At 37.7% G+C, this 17,706-nt stretch overlaps 1 protein-coding gene across 4 annotated transcripts in view; it reads right to left on the bottom strand.

Annotated features, from left to right (window-relative positions):
* The window catches only part of LOC129717858 (acetylcholine receptor subunit alpha-like), a 503,655-nt gene extending 487,157 nt beyond the window's left edge, over positions 1-16,498 (bottom strand). For 2 of the 4 annotated variants that reach the window (XM_055668083.1, XM_055668082.1), the window contains exon 1: positions 14,944-16,497. The gene's annotated coding sequence lies outside the window, so the exon portion shown is untranslated. Of the gene's footprint in view, positions 1-14,943 lie in introns of all 4 variants that reach the window. The other 2 variants (XM_055668087.1, XM_055668085.1) reach the window with 2 other exon arrangements.
* Positions 16,499-17,706: the final 1,208 nt, after the last annotated feature.

Here is a 17,706-nt window from a genome sequence, read left to right as displayed (position 1 = left end):
AAAGAGACAAAGAGGTTGAAAACTCGCTTTGATAAGAAGACTCTAACGCACGTCTGCTCACCACTGACGACAAAAGCGAACTGATGGGCAAAAGATGCCATTTTGTGCTATCGGTTGAATTTTTTGGAATACGACTCAATTTTGAGAAACTACTTTAAAATGCTGTTTTGAGAAGGTATTCATGATTACAAATATTTTCAGAACCAAAGCAGTTTGTTTGGTCGGTGTGACGTCTCCGGCGAAGTTGTAGATAATAATTTTGTCTTTCCGAAAAAATATACATTCTGAAAAAAAATTTTTTTAGTTAGGCCAATACAAATTTTGAATAGTTTTTATGTCCACGGTTATTAAAGTTAGTTAAGGGGAGGGCAAAAAATAAATAACACTGAGACGAAAAAAAAGGAAGAGCTTTCAGATTTTTTTTTTGCAAATTACGACGATTTTAACTTGCATGTAAAAGTGTGTTGAAAAATATCACATTATTATCATTATTAATCATTTGGTTTGCCTTTTGATAACACTTTAACTGTCCGTTTCCTTGTTTTTTGCTAAATTAAGCATATATGCTGTCGAAAAGTCAATAATATTAACCGCCAATAATAAAACGGCTTGAACTTTTTTTTCTTGGACATAAAAAAAATTGTATCGGCCCTAAAAGAAAAAAAGCTCATTTTTTAAAGCCTGATTTGTTTTTATAAAAACCACAAAAGATTACCTCATTCCCAGTCGAACAACCAAGCGCATCGGTTGTGTTTATCGGACGTCTCGATATATTCGCAAAAAGTAATCGAACAACAGGCATCGCTTGCCCGGTCCCGGTCTAACGAGTGCTGTGCAGTGCAAAATAATTCCGCTTTGAAGGTCATCCGCTATTGTTTGCTTTGTTGCTGCGTAGCTGCACCGCCGCTGCTGAACCGATCGTTTCGGCGTTTAGCTGTGTTGAAGACAACCAGAGCTACAAACAAAGAAGAAAGTGTAAATCCGCACAGCTGCCGGCTGCCGGCTGCTGCACCCAACGATTGCATGACCACATTGTCGAAGACAACTGGAGCATCGCTTGAAATCAAGAAAAGCTACGTGTTTCTTGTCGGTGTTAGGGCGCTAGCCCTAGCACAATGGAAGTGGATACCTCACTCCCCTATCCTCCGACACCGAACCCTCCTGACCCTGTCCCTCCTGCTCCTTCCCCCGCTGTTCACTCTCCAGTTCCCCTTCGTGCCAGGCTCTACCTTGACGAAACAGCAGGTTCACGTTTCGTTGTATATTTCCGGCCAAAAGCAGGACCTAAGTCGAAATCCCTGAACATTATACAAATTTCGAAAGACCTGACGTCACGCTTCAAGGCCGTGACTGAAATAATCAAGGTCAGACCAAACAAGCTCCGTGTTGTGGTCAATGACCTAAAACAGGCCAACGATATAGCTTGTTTCGAGCTCTTTACTCGGGAGTATCGCGTATACATACCGGCCCGAGACGTGGAGATCGACGGCGTCGTGACCGATCCGAGTTTGTCCGTCGAGTGCCTCTTGAAGGATGCTGTAGGCTGTTTTAAAAACAGCAGCCTTCCTGAGGTTAAGGTATTAGAGGTTAAACAACTGCGATCTGTGTCGCTCGTCGGCGACAAAAAAGTATACACTCCGTCAGACTCGTTTCGTGTCACGTTCGCCGGGTCTGCATTGCCGAGCCACGTCTTGATCCACCGGGTTCGTCTTCCTGTGCGCTTATTTGTGCCCCGTTTAATGAACTGCACCAATTGCAAGCAGTTAGGTCACACAGCCGCCTACTGTTGCAATAAGGCACGGTGCGGTAAGTGTGGAGAGAACCATGCCGACGATTCCTGTAGTGCGAATGCTGAAAAATGTATCCACTGCGGGGAGAATCGGCATGAGCTCTCCACATGCGCGGTGTACATGCAGCGCAAGGAATTGAAACGGTCTCTCAAAGAGCGTTCAAAGCGTTCTTACGCTGATATGCTCAAGAAGACCACGACCACTTCTACCATAACATCGAACCCCTTTGATCTGTTGTCTTCAGATGAAACCGACTCTGACGAACCACTAGAGGGAACTTCTTTTGCCATTCTTGGGGAGTCTAGAAAGAGGAAAAATCTTTCCTCCCCTAAGCTTCCCAGAAAAGGTCCTGAGATTTGCCAAAGTGGAAAGAACAGTACAACCAAAACTAAAGGTGCTACGGAAAAACCGAAGCAAACCCCTCCTGGGCTTGCAAATTTAAAGTCCCAGAAGAAGTTCCCAGCACTGCCAGGAACATCTAAAACCCCAGTTGTTCCTTTTGCACATCCAGTTGATGAAACAAACTCTGGATTAGTGAAATTTTCTGACATTGTGGACTGGATTTTTGAAAATTTCAATGTACCCGATCCAATTAAAATTTTTCTTACAGCATTCCTCCCAACAGTTAGATCATTTTTGAAGCAGTTGACTGCCCAATGGCCCCTACTTGCAGCGATTGTATCCTTCGATGCCTAATTCAACTGAGTATATGAAGGATTCTATCTCTGTCTTACAGTGGAATTGTAGAAGTATTTTACCAAAAATTGATTCGCTTAAAGTTTTGATAAATAAAAACAAATGCGATGCATTTTCCCTTTGTGAAATTTGGCTTACTTCAAATATTGATCCCAACTTCCATGATTTTAATATTATTCGCCTTGATCGAGACACCCCATATGGAGGAGTACTTTTAGGGATTAAAAAGTGCTATTCTTTCTATCGTATTAACCTCCCCTCGATTCCAGGCATCGAAGTTGTCGCATGTCAAATGACAATACAAGGTAAAGAGCTTTGTATTGCCTCAATATATATTCCTCCCAGAGCACAGGTTGGGCAACGGCTGCTCTTTGATTTAATAGAACTTCTTCCCTCGCCACGTTTGATTTTGGGAGACTTCAACTCTCATGGTGTGGCTTGGGGTTCCCCTTACAATGATAACCGTTCCTCTTTAATCTATAACCTTTGCGATGACTTCGACATGACTATTTTAAACAATGGTGAAATGACACGTATCCCGAAACCTCCAGCGCGCCCAAGCGCTTTGGATCTATCCTTATGTTCGACGTCGCTACGGTTGGATTGCACATGGAAGGTAATCCTCGATCCTCACGGTAGCGATCATCTGCCTATTCTTATTTCAATTACTAACGGGTCAACTCGCATGCGACCAATTGATATTCCGTATGACCTCACACGAAATGTCGATTGGAAGTTATACGAGGAAATGATTTCAAAAGCGGTCGAGTCGATTCAACATCATCCACCACTTGAAGAATACAACCTCCTCGCGGGCTTGATTCTCGACGCCGCGTTGCAAGCCCAAACCAAGAAATATCCCGGCGCAACGATCAAAGAACGGCCTCCCACTCCGTGGTGGGACCAAGAGTGCTCCGATGTCTACACGCAAAGATCCGACGCGTTTTTGACCTTCCAGAAGGGAGGTATACTTGGCGACTATATACGGTATTCGGAGCTTGATACCAAGCTTAAAAGTTTGGCTAAAGCAAAGAAACGCGGATATTGGCGTCGGTTCGTGAACGAGACGTCGAGGGAGACATCGATGAGCACTCTCTGGAACACAGCCCGAAGAATGCGGAATCGCGTAACGGTCAACGAAAGCGAGGAGTCTTCAAGTCGGTGGATAATTGATTTTGCCAGGAAAGTATGTCCGGACTCTGTTCCTGAGCAAAATATTGTTCGCGATGCGTCTCCGGGCCACGACACGATAGAATCACCTTTTACGATGGCAGAATTTTCAGTTGCCCTCCTGTCCTGTAACAATAACGCGCCTGGGTTAGATAGAATCAAATTCAACTTGTTGAAGAATCTACCCGGCAATGCCAAGAGGCGCTTGTTGAACTTGTTCAATAAGTTCCTGGAGCAAAACATTGTACCGCAGGATTGGAGGCAAGTGAAGGTGATCGCCATCCAAAAACCAGGGAAACCAGCTTCTGATCACAACTCTTATAGGCCGATTGCAATGCTATCCTGTATCCGGAAATTGATGGAAAAAATGATACTCCGTCGCTTAGACCATTGGGTCGAATCAAATGGTCTACTATCAGATACTCAATTTGGCTTCCGCCGTGCCAAAGGGACGAATGATTGTCTTGCGTTGCTTTCAACAGATATTCAGTTGGCGTATGCTCGCAAAGAACAAATGGCGTCTGCGTTATTGGACATTAAGGGGGCTTTTGATTCCGTTTCTATTGACATTCTTTCGGGGAAACTTCACCGACAAGGATTTTCTAAAATTTTGAACAATTTTTTGCACAATTTGTTGTCCGAAAAGCACATGCATTTTACGCATGGCGATTTGGCAACTTTTCGCATTAGCTACATGGGTCTTCCCCAGGGCTCATGTTTAAGCCCCCTTCTTTACAACTTTTATGTAAATGACATCGACGAATGTCTGGCAAATTCATGCACGATAAGACAACTTGCAGACGACAGTGTAATCTCTGTTACAGGAGCCAAAGCTGCCGATTTGCAAGGACCATTGCAAGATACCTTGGACAATTTGTCTGCTTGGGCTTTACAGCTAGGTATCGAATTCTCTCCGGAGAAGACTGAGATAGTAGTTTTTTCTAGGAAGCATGAACCTGCTCAGCTTCAAACACAATTAATGGGTAACGATTTCTCAGGTTTTGGTACACAAATATCTTGGTGTCTGGTTCGACTCTAAAAGCACCTGGGGTTGTCACGTGAGGTATCTGATGAAAAAATGTCAACAAAGAGTAAATTTTCTTCGTACAATAACCGGACAATGGTGGGGAGGCCACCCAGGAGACCTTATAAGGCTTTACCAAACAACGATATTGTCTGTAATTGAATACGGGTGTTTCTGCTTCCGCTCCGCAGCAAACACACATTTGATCAAACTGGAGCGAATACAATATCGTTGTTTGCGTATCGCTTTAGGATGCATGCAGTCGACCCATACGATGAGTCTGGAGGTCTTAGCTGGAGTTCTACCATTGAAAAACCGCTTTTGGAGCCTCTCTTCTCGTATTCTTATTAAATGTGAGGTCTTGAACCGTCCTGTGATTGAAAATTTTGAAAGGTTAATCGAACTCAATTCTCAAACCCGTTTTATGACGTTGTATTTCAATCACATGTCTCAGAATATTAACCCTTCTCCGAATATTCCAAATCGTGTCAACTTATTAAATACTTCTGATTCTACTGTGTTCTTCGATACATCCATGATAGAAGAAATTCGTGGAATCCCGGATCATTTACGCGTGCAGCAGATCCCTAAAAATTTTTCCAATAAATATCGAAACATCAACTGCGACAATATGTTCTACACTGACGGATCACTTCTGGATGGGTCCACTGGCTTCGGTATCTTCAATAATCATTTAGCCGTCTTCTATAAGCTCGATAATCCTGCTTCTGTTTACGTCGCAGAATTAGCTGCAATTCAGTACACCCTAGGGATTATCGAAAAAATGCCCACGGACCATTATTTCATCTTTACGGACAGTCTCAGTTCCATTGGGGCTCTCCGATCGATCGATCGATAAGCACTCTCCGTATTTCATGGGAAAATACGGGAACATCAGAGTGCTTTATCCGAAAAATCGTTTCAGATTACCTTAGCGTGGGTCCCTTCTCACTGCTCGATACCGGGCAATGAGAAAGCGGACTCTTTGGCTAAGGTGGGTGCAACAAACGGCGATATTTATGAAAGACCAATTGCTTACAATGAATTTTTCGCATTTGTACGTCAGAATACGATCATCAGTTGGCAAAATTCATGGACTAAAGGGGAACTGGGAAGGTGGTTACATTCCATAATTCCCAAGGTATCGACGAACCCGTGGTTCAAGGGGTTGGATGTAGGTCGGGATTTCATTTGCGTGATGTCTCGGCTTATGTCCAACCACTATAGATTTGACGCGCATCTCCGTCGTATTGGGCTCGAAGAAAGCGGTGTCTGTGCCTGTGGTGAAGGTTATCACGACATAGAGCACGTTGTTTGGTCATGCCCTGTTCACCGTGACGCCAGGTCTAAACTTGTTGCTTCCCTTCAGGCCAGAGGTAGACGGCCAGCTGTTCCTGTTCGTGATGTCTTGGCGAGCCATGACCTACCCTACATGACCCTTATATACGTTTTCCTGAAATCCATCCATGCCCCAGTCTAGTCCCGTTCCGCGCCGTCTACACCCAACAAAACGACAAAAACACGTTTGAACCTTAAGCACAAAACCAGCAACCAGACCCCGCACAATAGAACCAGGACCCAAGGACTACGAGCCTCTGTCCCAACTCACGACATCGTGGCTCAGCAGAACGAATCCATACATACCATTCGACGATTATTAAACGACCATTGAACAACAAAACACGACTTAAATTGTCACGATGGTTATTTAAAATTGTTGTAAAATTTTAAGGCGAGCATGCCAAGCACAGACGTCAATAGCAGCCTTCAATCGATTACTGTGACATCCTCTATTTTCGTTTCAGTGAAAAATTCGACAAAACCCCCTCAATCTAACAAAAACAGCAAAAAAATCTTCAGAAACAGGTTACTGCAAGATTTCAGCAGGGAAAGCTGATTCTCGTGGATAGTAGATGACGTGGATATGAAAGAAGTATCACTTGATACACTTGAGGCTGCTGAAGTATATCCGATTGAAGCATTCAAAAACCACCTTCAAAATCGAAGTTGTAGTTACTTAGAAGAGGTTGATGTTCTTTTCTTTTAGAAAGAAAATAATTGAAATTAATCAATGAGTAAGGAGAACAGCGGAAAACTATTTTTACTCGGGTGGAGGGAGGCAATCACGACATTACGTACTTCGACGTAGGTAGAATGTTTAATATGTGACAAAACTTGCTAAGAGGGTAAAAAAGAAGGGTTTCATATTGACCAAAATTTGCGTTACGTAATCAATGCATACCCCATCATGACCTTTTAGCTTTCGCGTGTTCATTATCCTTCTTATTGTGGTTTGCAGTAAATCGAAGAGCGAACAATAGTTTAGTTTCAATATTTGTATAACAATGATTTTGATTTGATGATATTCGTATGGATATTTCGAATCAAAAAGTTTTTGATGAAAAAGGGGTTATATACTTTTTTGCCCGAGAAAAAAAGAGCAAAATTCGGATTTTTTTTTTAATTGCACAAAGGCAGTAATTTTCTGTGAGTTCAGTTATTCAACAACAACAAAACACGTTTGTTCATAAGAAATACCAATTATTCGGAGAATAATGGCCGTTTTTCCGAAACGTTTTTTTCTGGCAGAGGGCAGGACCCAAGGACTACGAGCCTCTGTCCCAACTCACGACATCGTGGCTCAGCAGAACGAATCCATACATGCCATTTGACGATTATTAAACGACCATTGAACTACAAAATACGACTTAAATTGTCACGATGGTTATTTAAAATTGTTGTAAAATTTTAAGGCGAGCACGCCAAGCACAGACGTCAATAGCAGCCTTCAATCGATTACTGTGACATCCTCTATTTTCGTTTCAGTGAAAAATTCGACAGAACACCCTCAATCTAACAAAAACAGCAAAAAAATCTTCAGAAACAGGTTACTGCAAGATTTCAGCAGGGAAAGCTGATTCTCGTGGATAGTAGATGACGTGGATATGAAAGAAGTATCACTTGATACACTTGAGGCTGCTGAAGTATATCCGATTGAAGCATTCAAAAACCACCTTCAAAATCGAAGTTGTAGTTACTTAGAAGAGGTTGATGTTTTTTTCTTTTAGAAAGAAAATAATTGAAATTAATCAATGAGTAAGGAGAACAGCGCGAAAACTATTTTTACTCGGGTGGAGGGAGGCAATCACGACATTACGTACTTCGACGTAGGTAGAATGTTTAATATGTGACAAAACTTGCTAAGAGGGTAAAAAAGAAGGGTTTCATATTGACCAAAATTTGCGTTACGTAATCAATGCATACCCCATCATGACCTTTTAGCTTTCGCGTGTTCATTATCCTTCTTATTGCGGTTTGCAGTAAATCGAAGAGCGAACAATAGTTTAGTTTCAATATTTGTATAACAATGATTTTGATTTGATGATATTCGTATGGATATTTCGAATCAAAAAGTTTTTGATGAAAAAGGGGTTATATACTTTTTTGCCCGAGAAAAAAGAGCAAAATTTGGATTTTTTTTGATTGCACAAAGGCAGTAATTTTCTGTGAGTTCAGTTATTCAACAACAACAAAACGCGTTTGTTCATAAGAAATACCAATTATTTGGAGAATAATGGCCGTTTTTCCGAAACGTTTTTTTCTGGCAGAGGTTTGCGGTGTTTAAAATTGCGACGCAGCAGATCAAGTTAAATGAAAAAACTTATATTTTTCCATAAATTTAGAAGTGTGCCGGGTATCCGAACGATCGTTTTTATAAGTATATTATTTTCAGTGCAAACTGGACCGTTTTTCCCGAAAAAAACATGTTTTAAGTGCTGAAAATGAAAACAATAATATTGTTTTTTTCGGTAAAGTTAAACTTCGTCTATCAAAACTTGATCGTTCAATTTTTTATTTACTTTTCTAGCATTAAAGGTGTTTAAAAAGCTGATCAAAAATATTCACAACAAGAAGCACCCATTTTTCCATCTTAATGTTCCGCATAGCAAAAGTCACAATATTTTCCGCAAAAAGCGATCCAAAACAAAATATTTTGCACAGAAAACAAATGAAAGCATTTTTTGCACACACCAATTAATATTTTTTCAACTATAGCCTGAAATTACCGAATATCACAAAAAACAGTCAGATATTTTGTAGCATGTTTCTGATATAAAAATATGTTCTAATATTAAATTATTAGATAGACATAAAACTTCCTAAGGGACTAGGAAAAAATTATAAAAACATCGCGAAAATAGCCCGGTATGCTGGCAGCCGAAATATTCAGCTGTGCCGATGTGTGCATTTTACTTCAGCCGGCCAAATCCTTCATGCATTTGATCAAGCTTACTCGTGACTTCATGAACTGTATGTGCATTTATATATTATTTAAAATATTGTGGAATTTAGTGGAAAAGTGATAAAGTCGTTTTCTGCAATCTTTATGCACTATACTAATAACGATGTACTCTTCTCAAATGTTTTCGTGCATTGAAGAAAAATTGTATTCGTCTACTTTTTACTCAATTTGACTGTTGTGCGTAATTATATAATTTGGCTTGTAACTTTAGCGAACTGATTTAATAAGTCAAAAGAAAACATATACTTACAAATCTCATCTAAACAAGAAAACATAACGATGGCGTAATGACGAAACTTTTCACTGAACAAAAATTCCTAAGAACAGTAATGAAGTCGTGGTTTGATGCGGGCATGCAGACGAGTTTAGTCTATTACACACACTATCAGTGCCTTGCACCAACATTGACACATGTTGATGGCTGTGTATGAATGTGCGTAAATGAGTGTGAATGATGTCTCTTTGCTCTTTGATGAAGAATCTTCTGGAATATGATGCAGTATAATTTTAATAGAACTTTTCTTTGTGCCTCTTGTTTCACAAATCAAAATGATGTTTCTTTAAAATTTCTTAACGTTTTTTTATATATTTCGGACAATACCGTGCTACCATAGTACCAGTACTTTTTACAGATTTTAAATGATTTCCAAGAGCAGTAAGTAAACAAAAAATGTATATTATTTTATTTAAGTGCGGTGAGCCAACTAGTTTGACGGTGTTGCCTTTTTATTTTACATAAACTCTTTTCAGAAATTAGTCGTAATTCAAAAAAAAAAATAATAAAAGCACAAGACGATCTCAAGTCACTAAAGAAACATCTGTGAAAATTTTCAGCCACAATAAAAATGGTCGATTAACCCTTAAATGCTCACGACATTAAAAAAAAATCTGAAAACATAAATTTTTTGTTCAACAGTTTTACTGCTCTAAAACTAACCAATATGCATAAAAAAATTGAAAGATTTACTTTTCAATGTGCAAATATTACCATGTTGTTTTTAAACAACACTGTGACTTTATCGCAGAATAAAGTCGAAACAATTACTTTTGTTAACAGTAACTGTAAGATTGACCTTTTGTTAGTATAATTACTGATAATTCAGACATTTTCACTAACCACTAACCTTATTTTAAAATTCATTTACGAAGACTGTCAGCACCAGTCGGGAATTTCGCCATGTTTTTTTTCGTTTCCGAGATTATGACAGCAAAAATAAAAACAAAACATTAAAATACAGCACTTCCAGCTGTTAAGTTTTCTTCGTTAGAGTCTAGAGAGCTGTTCCAATGAATTATATTTCTAAAAAATACTAAATATATGTATTTTAAAACGTTTTTAGTAGTGTTGTTTTCAAACAACATTGCGCATTTAAGGGTTTAAGGGCGTGTGCATTTTGGCATAGCTTCTATTCGAAGTATTGCAGCTCAGAATCGTTTGGTTGCAAAGAATTTTCTAAGAGTGGACTGAATGAATGAATTGTGAGGGACAAAACTAGCCAATTAAAAATTATACACTACAAAAAAAATTATTGCAAAAACTTCGAACAAACACTATTTTTTAAATAAGGTGTATTAGTATTAGTAGCTCAGGTATTTATGATAGATATTAGTATGTAGCTATTATTAATGAGTTTATGTGGCCATTCACAAATGGTGACTTCTCAACACTGTTAGAAATTTGTAATTTTAATTGTTAGGATTTGTTTGTTTTACAATATAAAAGAGTTAAATTGTTTCTTCTTTTTTCCAGAGAATTTTGAAAAAGTAAAAAGTCTAGGATGGAGAAAAGAGAGAAAATTTTTTAATTGAAGAAAATGTTTTGGTTTTTCATTACTATTCAATTTAAACATTATTCAAAACATTTGTTTTCCAAAGATTTCAAACGATTCACACGACGACAGTCATTTCAAATGAAATGAAGTCAACTTTCTTAATGCATCCATTACAAGTTATTTCGAATTTATGTTTTGAAAAAAAAAACACGTTTACATTATCACAAAAACAAATCGAATTTTCCTTTAGAAATCATTTTTATTGAAACTCGATACTATGCTAAAAATTTTGTATGGAGAAACGTAAGACAAATTTTTTCTTAGAATTAAATTCCAAGAAACTTTTTCAATTTCAAATTTTATGAGAATAACGCTAGATTGCCCTAGAGTTCAAACAGGAAAAAATGAAAGACCATTCCTGTGAATTTTAGTACCACGAGAAAGGAAAACGTTTTCAAAGACTCAAATGATATTTCCCGCAAGCCAATGTAAAAGCCGCAAAACCCGGCGAGCACCTACTGTGAGGCATTTTGAAGCACTTCTACATACACTAGGGGCTCCAAAATTTACAGAATGGCTGAAAAGATTTCCAAGGCAACTATTTTATATATATTTAAACACATTCGTTTTTAAGAAATTTTAAAATTGAGTTTGGCTGATTTCATTTTTTTATGAAAATATGCTTTTTTTGTAAGTTATTTGTGATTCTCTAGCAACAATCAAACATTCATTAGAATATATTTAATCAATATTACACACTTGTGGTTATTTTCACAACCACGGAGATTTATTACCATGTTTTGAATAAATCAAAGGACGGAGATAGCCAGGTTCGTCGCTTCTACGTTTGTTTACGGGGAAACTTCATTCAAGTCTCTGAAGCTTTTTGCACATCCGAGGTTGCAAAGGACACCAAAATTTAGAGGAGCAGTTAAAAATCAATAACCTTTCATTTATTTTCAATTTGAGTTCTAGGTCAAACCAGTGTTGCTACATGGTCAACAAAAACGTATTTCGTATTTTTGTTATAATCATGAATCGAGAATATAAACCTTTTTCATATGTCTGAGCAAATTAGTGCAAGTGTAGAAGATAACCTTCTTAAAACATTCACAAACGTTTACACAAATGTATATTTTTTCATCATCATGAGGAAGGAACATTTATGTTTTTATATCTGTGATGAAATATTTCTATTGATGAATAGTCCGTTTATTCATTTTAATAAGTGCTTTTGAAAATTGTATTCATTTGTAAAACTCATTGGTTTTTAATGCCTAAGTTTTGCGTTTCTTGACTAAAATACAACAAATGGTTTAGGTGTTTAAAACCAGTAGTGGAAGTTCTTTGACGATTATTTTTTTATAATTTCACAGCATGTAATCACAGTTATCAAACGACCAAACGTTTTGTCCAAAGGAAAAGATGCTTGCATTAATGCACCATAGCTGACATCCTATAAATGTTTATACATCACAATTTATGGGTGATATAATTTGCATGAATAAACAGGGTAAATAACCCTTTACTAGGAGTCCTAGGACAGAGTTTTTTTTCGCTTGAATATAAAAATAAGTCAAATTTAAACTTCAGTGCGCTGAGTTTTTCAATAGTGGTAGATAACAAAACCTTCCAGACAAAAGCAATTTTTGAAAAATTATACCATTTATGCCATTCGTCAGTCTAAACCTTATGATAGTCAAGTGAAGAAGAACTTGTAAACAATTTCACGAATGGTAATATAGGAAACACAAAGAGTTATTCACTGTAACATATCACATTTAAATGGTATTTTACGCCTAGTTTCATCCTACAAATCTACGAGTCTGCTAGTTATTGGGTCACTTTTTGCATACCTAATTTACACGTTGGATGTGTTCAGGAATAAACAGACTCATTCTGTCAAAGCCATGATATGGGCAAATAGTGCTCAAGTAGAATCGTAGATGACAATGGGGAATACGTTACGTGAACCCGAAAAAAAATTAACGCAAAGTTGCACGATTTATTGGAAAGTCACAAACAATCATCTTCCACTAAACATTTCTGGGCTAAGTTGAAGTCAAGCAGCAATCGCTAATTGGGCGAATGGCACGGTTCCAACATTCAATTTTTGTTATTTTTAAAGTCAACTTCAATTATCGAAGAGGTAAAATGCGAGCGGCAAACCCATTCAGGTAGTGTAACAACTGTATTGCAATTTGTCTTGCCAATAGTATAAAAAGCAGTTACAAATCTTGTGTTGTACTTTTGCTCAACACGCAGGTTAATAAACATTTTAGACTACATTTGTTTTGTGCTTGTACACCCCTTCCAGCTGTGTATTATCTCAACATCTCATTAGCTATGTATTGAACTTTCGTTTTTGCTTTGGTTTGTTTTAACAAAAAATTCGACCAGGCGCCTCCATCGAAAGAGGCAGCTGTAATTCTTCAATGGAGGTGCTTGGTTGATACGAGGCTTGCAGGAGACACATCTTATATAAGTTTAAAAGAGTTCCATCCTCAATATATGCCTCAAAATTTAATACTGTGTGTGAAGGCCGGGAAATCCGAAAAAAGTGAAACGATAGAGTTTCCTGGGTCTAGAACCCTCCAAAATAGCAAAAAAAAAAAACAGTTTGTATTATTTTCGACATAGTTATTAAAAAAGTATTTAAAATACAGTTAGCTCACTGATTGCTCTCAATTTGCCAGCAAAAAATTCAAAATTGGTCAAACGATTCAAAAATAACAAGTTTTTAAACAAGGAATATTTGGAAAAAAGTCGAATTTTGGACCACTTAATTTTAAAAGTTGTTGTCTTGAGTTTTTCGATAAGAAACAACATTTAGCGATTTTTTTGTGTTTTCAGTTTATTCGTATGCTTAAAACATGAAGCAATTGAAGATTGAAAATTATCAAAAAAATGAAGTCAACTTTCTTAATGCATCCATTACAAGTTATTTCGAATTTATGTTTTGAAAAAAAAAACACGTTTATATTATCACAAAAACAAATCGAATTTTCCTTTAGAAATCATTTTTATTGAAACTCGATACTATGCTAAAAATTTTGTATGGAGAAACGTAAGACAAATTTTTTCTTAGAATTAAATTCCAAGAAACTTTTTCAATTTCAAATTTTATGAGAATAACGCTAGATTGCCCTAGAGTTCAAACAGGAAAAAATGAAAGACCATTCCTGTGAATTTTAGTACCACGAGAAAGGAAAACGTTTTCAAAGACTCAAATGATATTTCCCGCAAGCCAATGTAAAAGCCGCAAAACCCGGCGAGCACCTACTGTGAGGCATTTTGAAGCACTTCTACATACACTAGGGGCTCCAAAATTTACAGAATGGCTGAAAAGATTTCCAAGGCAACTATTTTATATATATTTAAACACATTCGTTTTTAAGAAATTTTAAAATTGAGTTTGGCTGATTTCATTTTTTTATGAAAATATGCTTTTTTTGTAAGTTATTTGTGATTCTCTAGCAACAATCAAACATTCATTAGAATATATTTAATCAATATTACACACTTGTGGTTATTTTCACAACCACGGAGATTTATTACCATGTTTTGAATAAATCAAAGGACGGAGATAGCCAGGTTCGTCGCTTCTACGTTTGTTTACGGGGAAACTTCATTCAAGTCTCTGAAGCTTTTTGCACATCCGAGGTTGCAAAGGACACCAAAATTTAGAGGAGCAGTTAAAAATCAATAACCTTTCATTTATTTTCAATTTGAGTTCTAGGTCAAACCAGTGTTGATACATGGTCAACAAAAACGTATTTCGTATTTTTGTTATAATCATGAATCGAGAATATAAACCTTCTTCATATGTCTGAGCAAATTAGTGCAAGTGTAGAAGATAACCTTCTTAAAACATTCACAAACGTTTACACAAATGTATATTTTTTCATCATCATGAGGAAGGAACATTTATGCTTAAAACATGAAGCAATTGAAGATTGAAAATTATCAAAAAAAACTCACTATATAGTTCTAATAGAAAACGCAAAATATTATCTGACGTTCTATAAAAATATAGTTAGAATATCTTGTCACAATAATTTCATGAGACACGGCTTACGGAGAAGTATATACATACTACGGAAACGCGAGTAAATAATCGCACTTTTAAAACGCTTTAATAAACCCCTAAAATCCTAAAATTTCATCTCGCAAGTGTTTAGTGCTTACCTCAATCGTCCATGGATATTTTAACCAGTAGCACAAATATCAATTAGTTTGTTGTGTTGATGATCGAACATGAAAAAAACACTAGCACTGGTAACTATGCACATTCAATTTCCTTTATAAGCTGCCGAACTAGGACTCCAATGTTAGAATCGACATAGAACAAAATGGTACACTTTTATCCGCACCCAAACGCTTACCAATAGCGTTCATAATCCCTTGTGTGTGCTTGGGTCTGCAAATTCACTCTTCTGTATTATCATGCACAATTTTAAAAAATCAAATTTTCTTACACCATACCACACGTTCCACTCCAAATATTATATCCTTTCAACTTCGGTTACGCCGTCCGTGATAAGGGGATGCAATTTACCACTGCATAACTTGTGGCTACTTGCGTGTTGAATTCTCCTTTACTATAACTTCACTTTCTGCTTGCACAGCTCAAGATATTTGGTATTCTAATTTTGCATGCATCCAACTTTAACCCCATATACCTGCAACACAGTGGCGATGAAAATCACGCAGCTAACATTAGCCAACTTGTGTGTAGTTGTTGCTATCTGGTAGCGCTTTTCCGGGTTTAAACAATTTTTTAATTCCACCGTAATGAGACCAACACACGCGAACTCTTTTACGCTTGGTAACTTGGTTTTACAGCTAACAATCTAAGAAACGAGCAGAAAGTCTTCACATCAATTTTACTGTCGTTCGAAAACTGCATCTAGACATAGTCAAAAATCTGCACGTAACTTGGCAGCAGGTTTAGTCAAGAAATATTAATCACTACTATCAACCATTATATCTTTGTTTTATTTGTTTCTGGTTCCAACCCTGACAGACACCCTCCATGGGTATTGGTTCTTAGCAAGCCGTCCAACTGCGGCGAGGATCTCGGGCAAACTGATTCATACACGCCCGATTTGAGCAGACTTTCGGGCGCGCTCAAACCTGACCCGTAATTCTCTAGCCAGGATACTAATACATAGCCCACAGTGCGCACTTTCGAACTCCCTTAACAAACACACAATGAAATACCAGCTGCTAGACACCCGATGGGTGGATGCTGAAGCACTCTGATGTTTGACTCTATTCTCCTAGTTTTTTAGTGACACTCTTATTCGAAAGAAATATTGTTTTCGACGATTGATCTCGACTGCTGCGTGAGTGGGATAGCACTAGAAACACGTTCACTTTTTGACAAATACGTTCTTACATCACTTGACCTATCCGTGGGAAAAATCTCTTCCCAGTGTCGTTTACAGCCAACGGTCTATTGTTATATCACCAAAACCGCCCATGCTAGTGAACACAATTTAAGAAAGAAATCCGTTCCAGCCGCGTTCACTTAAAATTTAGATAGGTATCAGATCACATAATTATTATTACTGTGCCATAAACTGCCTAATCTAACTTTGACGTTAACCTCCCATGCAACCACTCTAGCTCAAAAATACGCGACCGACAGTGATGCAGATACGAGACTCACTCACAAACTGCTACTAGCAGCACCAAGGATGCACCACACTTTTGGGGACAGTGTTCAGCATCCAACTCTCATCGTCCTTGTAAGCTTCTAACTGTTCTCTCGCTACGAAGATGAACATTCGAAAAGGGCACGAAGGCTTCAAAGGCAAAATGCACGTGTAACGCTGCGCATGCTCTGAAGCCCATCCCACAGCATGTATTTGTTTTGGTATCTCCTATTCTAGCTGATAACAACAAAGCCGCCTCTTATCAGAATGAACTTTATTTGGTATTATTATAGTTCGCACTCGTACATCGAAAGCGTTTCTTCGGATGAATAGTACGAACGGTGACAATTCGACATCTTTAACGTGTCCTTATTCACAGTAGGCTTTAATTCTTCAATAGGGTTTCCACATGTCTTCAACAAAATGAATCGGGAAGCATAAGAAAACCAACCTAGCTTGTGATGTCACTGAATCTAGCTAAAGTCATATGAATGCAGCGACTGACTACATGCCTACAACGAAATCTTAGCTGGAATGCGTTATGTTGACCTAAAAAGAAACGTGCAAATTAACATATATTCTAAACTCCGAGGCTGCTGTATCGCTGTCAACGTTCCTAATGGCATCGGATGCAGGGAAATATAAAAATTCTCAGACACTGTTAACGACGAAGCGTACCGTTGGCGATGGATGTTTCATGTTACTATTCAGGTTTAATTTATTCTAGTTTTACTATTCATATTAACAAACAAATTTCCATTTGTATATTGTAGGCGCTAGTTGGTCATTTTTGGTCAAAATGTTCTCTAACTAGTTGTAGGGAATATTATGAACGTTACCTATCGTTACATAGAGGGGGAGGGGGTCTGAAATCTAGATTTGTAGCGTTACGTAACTTGTGTACGACGCCTTACTTGGTTACTTGAATTCATTGATAAGATGCATAGGACCAACCAGCCCCTCTAGTATGTGACCAACTAGTCCCTCATGTATTAAATATGAAAATTACTTAAAATATATGAAAATAAAAGTTTGGCGAAAATTTGTTTTACACAACTTAAAACTAACAAAGAATAAGAAGTTTAAACTCGAAAACCGCGTAGCCAATTTGCCAATTTGGCACCAACCTGTGTTTAATATACGTATATATTGTAACTGTACCTTACTTTGACATTTAGTTTCTCTGGTTATCCGCTACATATCACCCATATTACACGATTTTTTTGAGACGTAGATTCAAAGATATTCTCGTTGACCAACTTACCCCGTAACCAACTAGCCACGCTCTACC

Source organism: Wyeomyia smithii, chromosome 1, assembly GCF_029784165.1.
Source record: "Wyeomyia smithii strain HCP4-BCI-WySm-NY-G18 chromosome 1, ASM2978416v1, whole genome shotgun sequence".
NCBI classification, from domain to species: domain Eukaryota; kingdom Metazoa; phylum Arthropoda; class Insecta; order Diptera; family Culicidae; genus Wyeomyia; species Wyeomyia smithii.
This window is presented reverse-complemented; position numbering and strand designations above follow the sequence as displayed.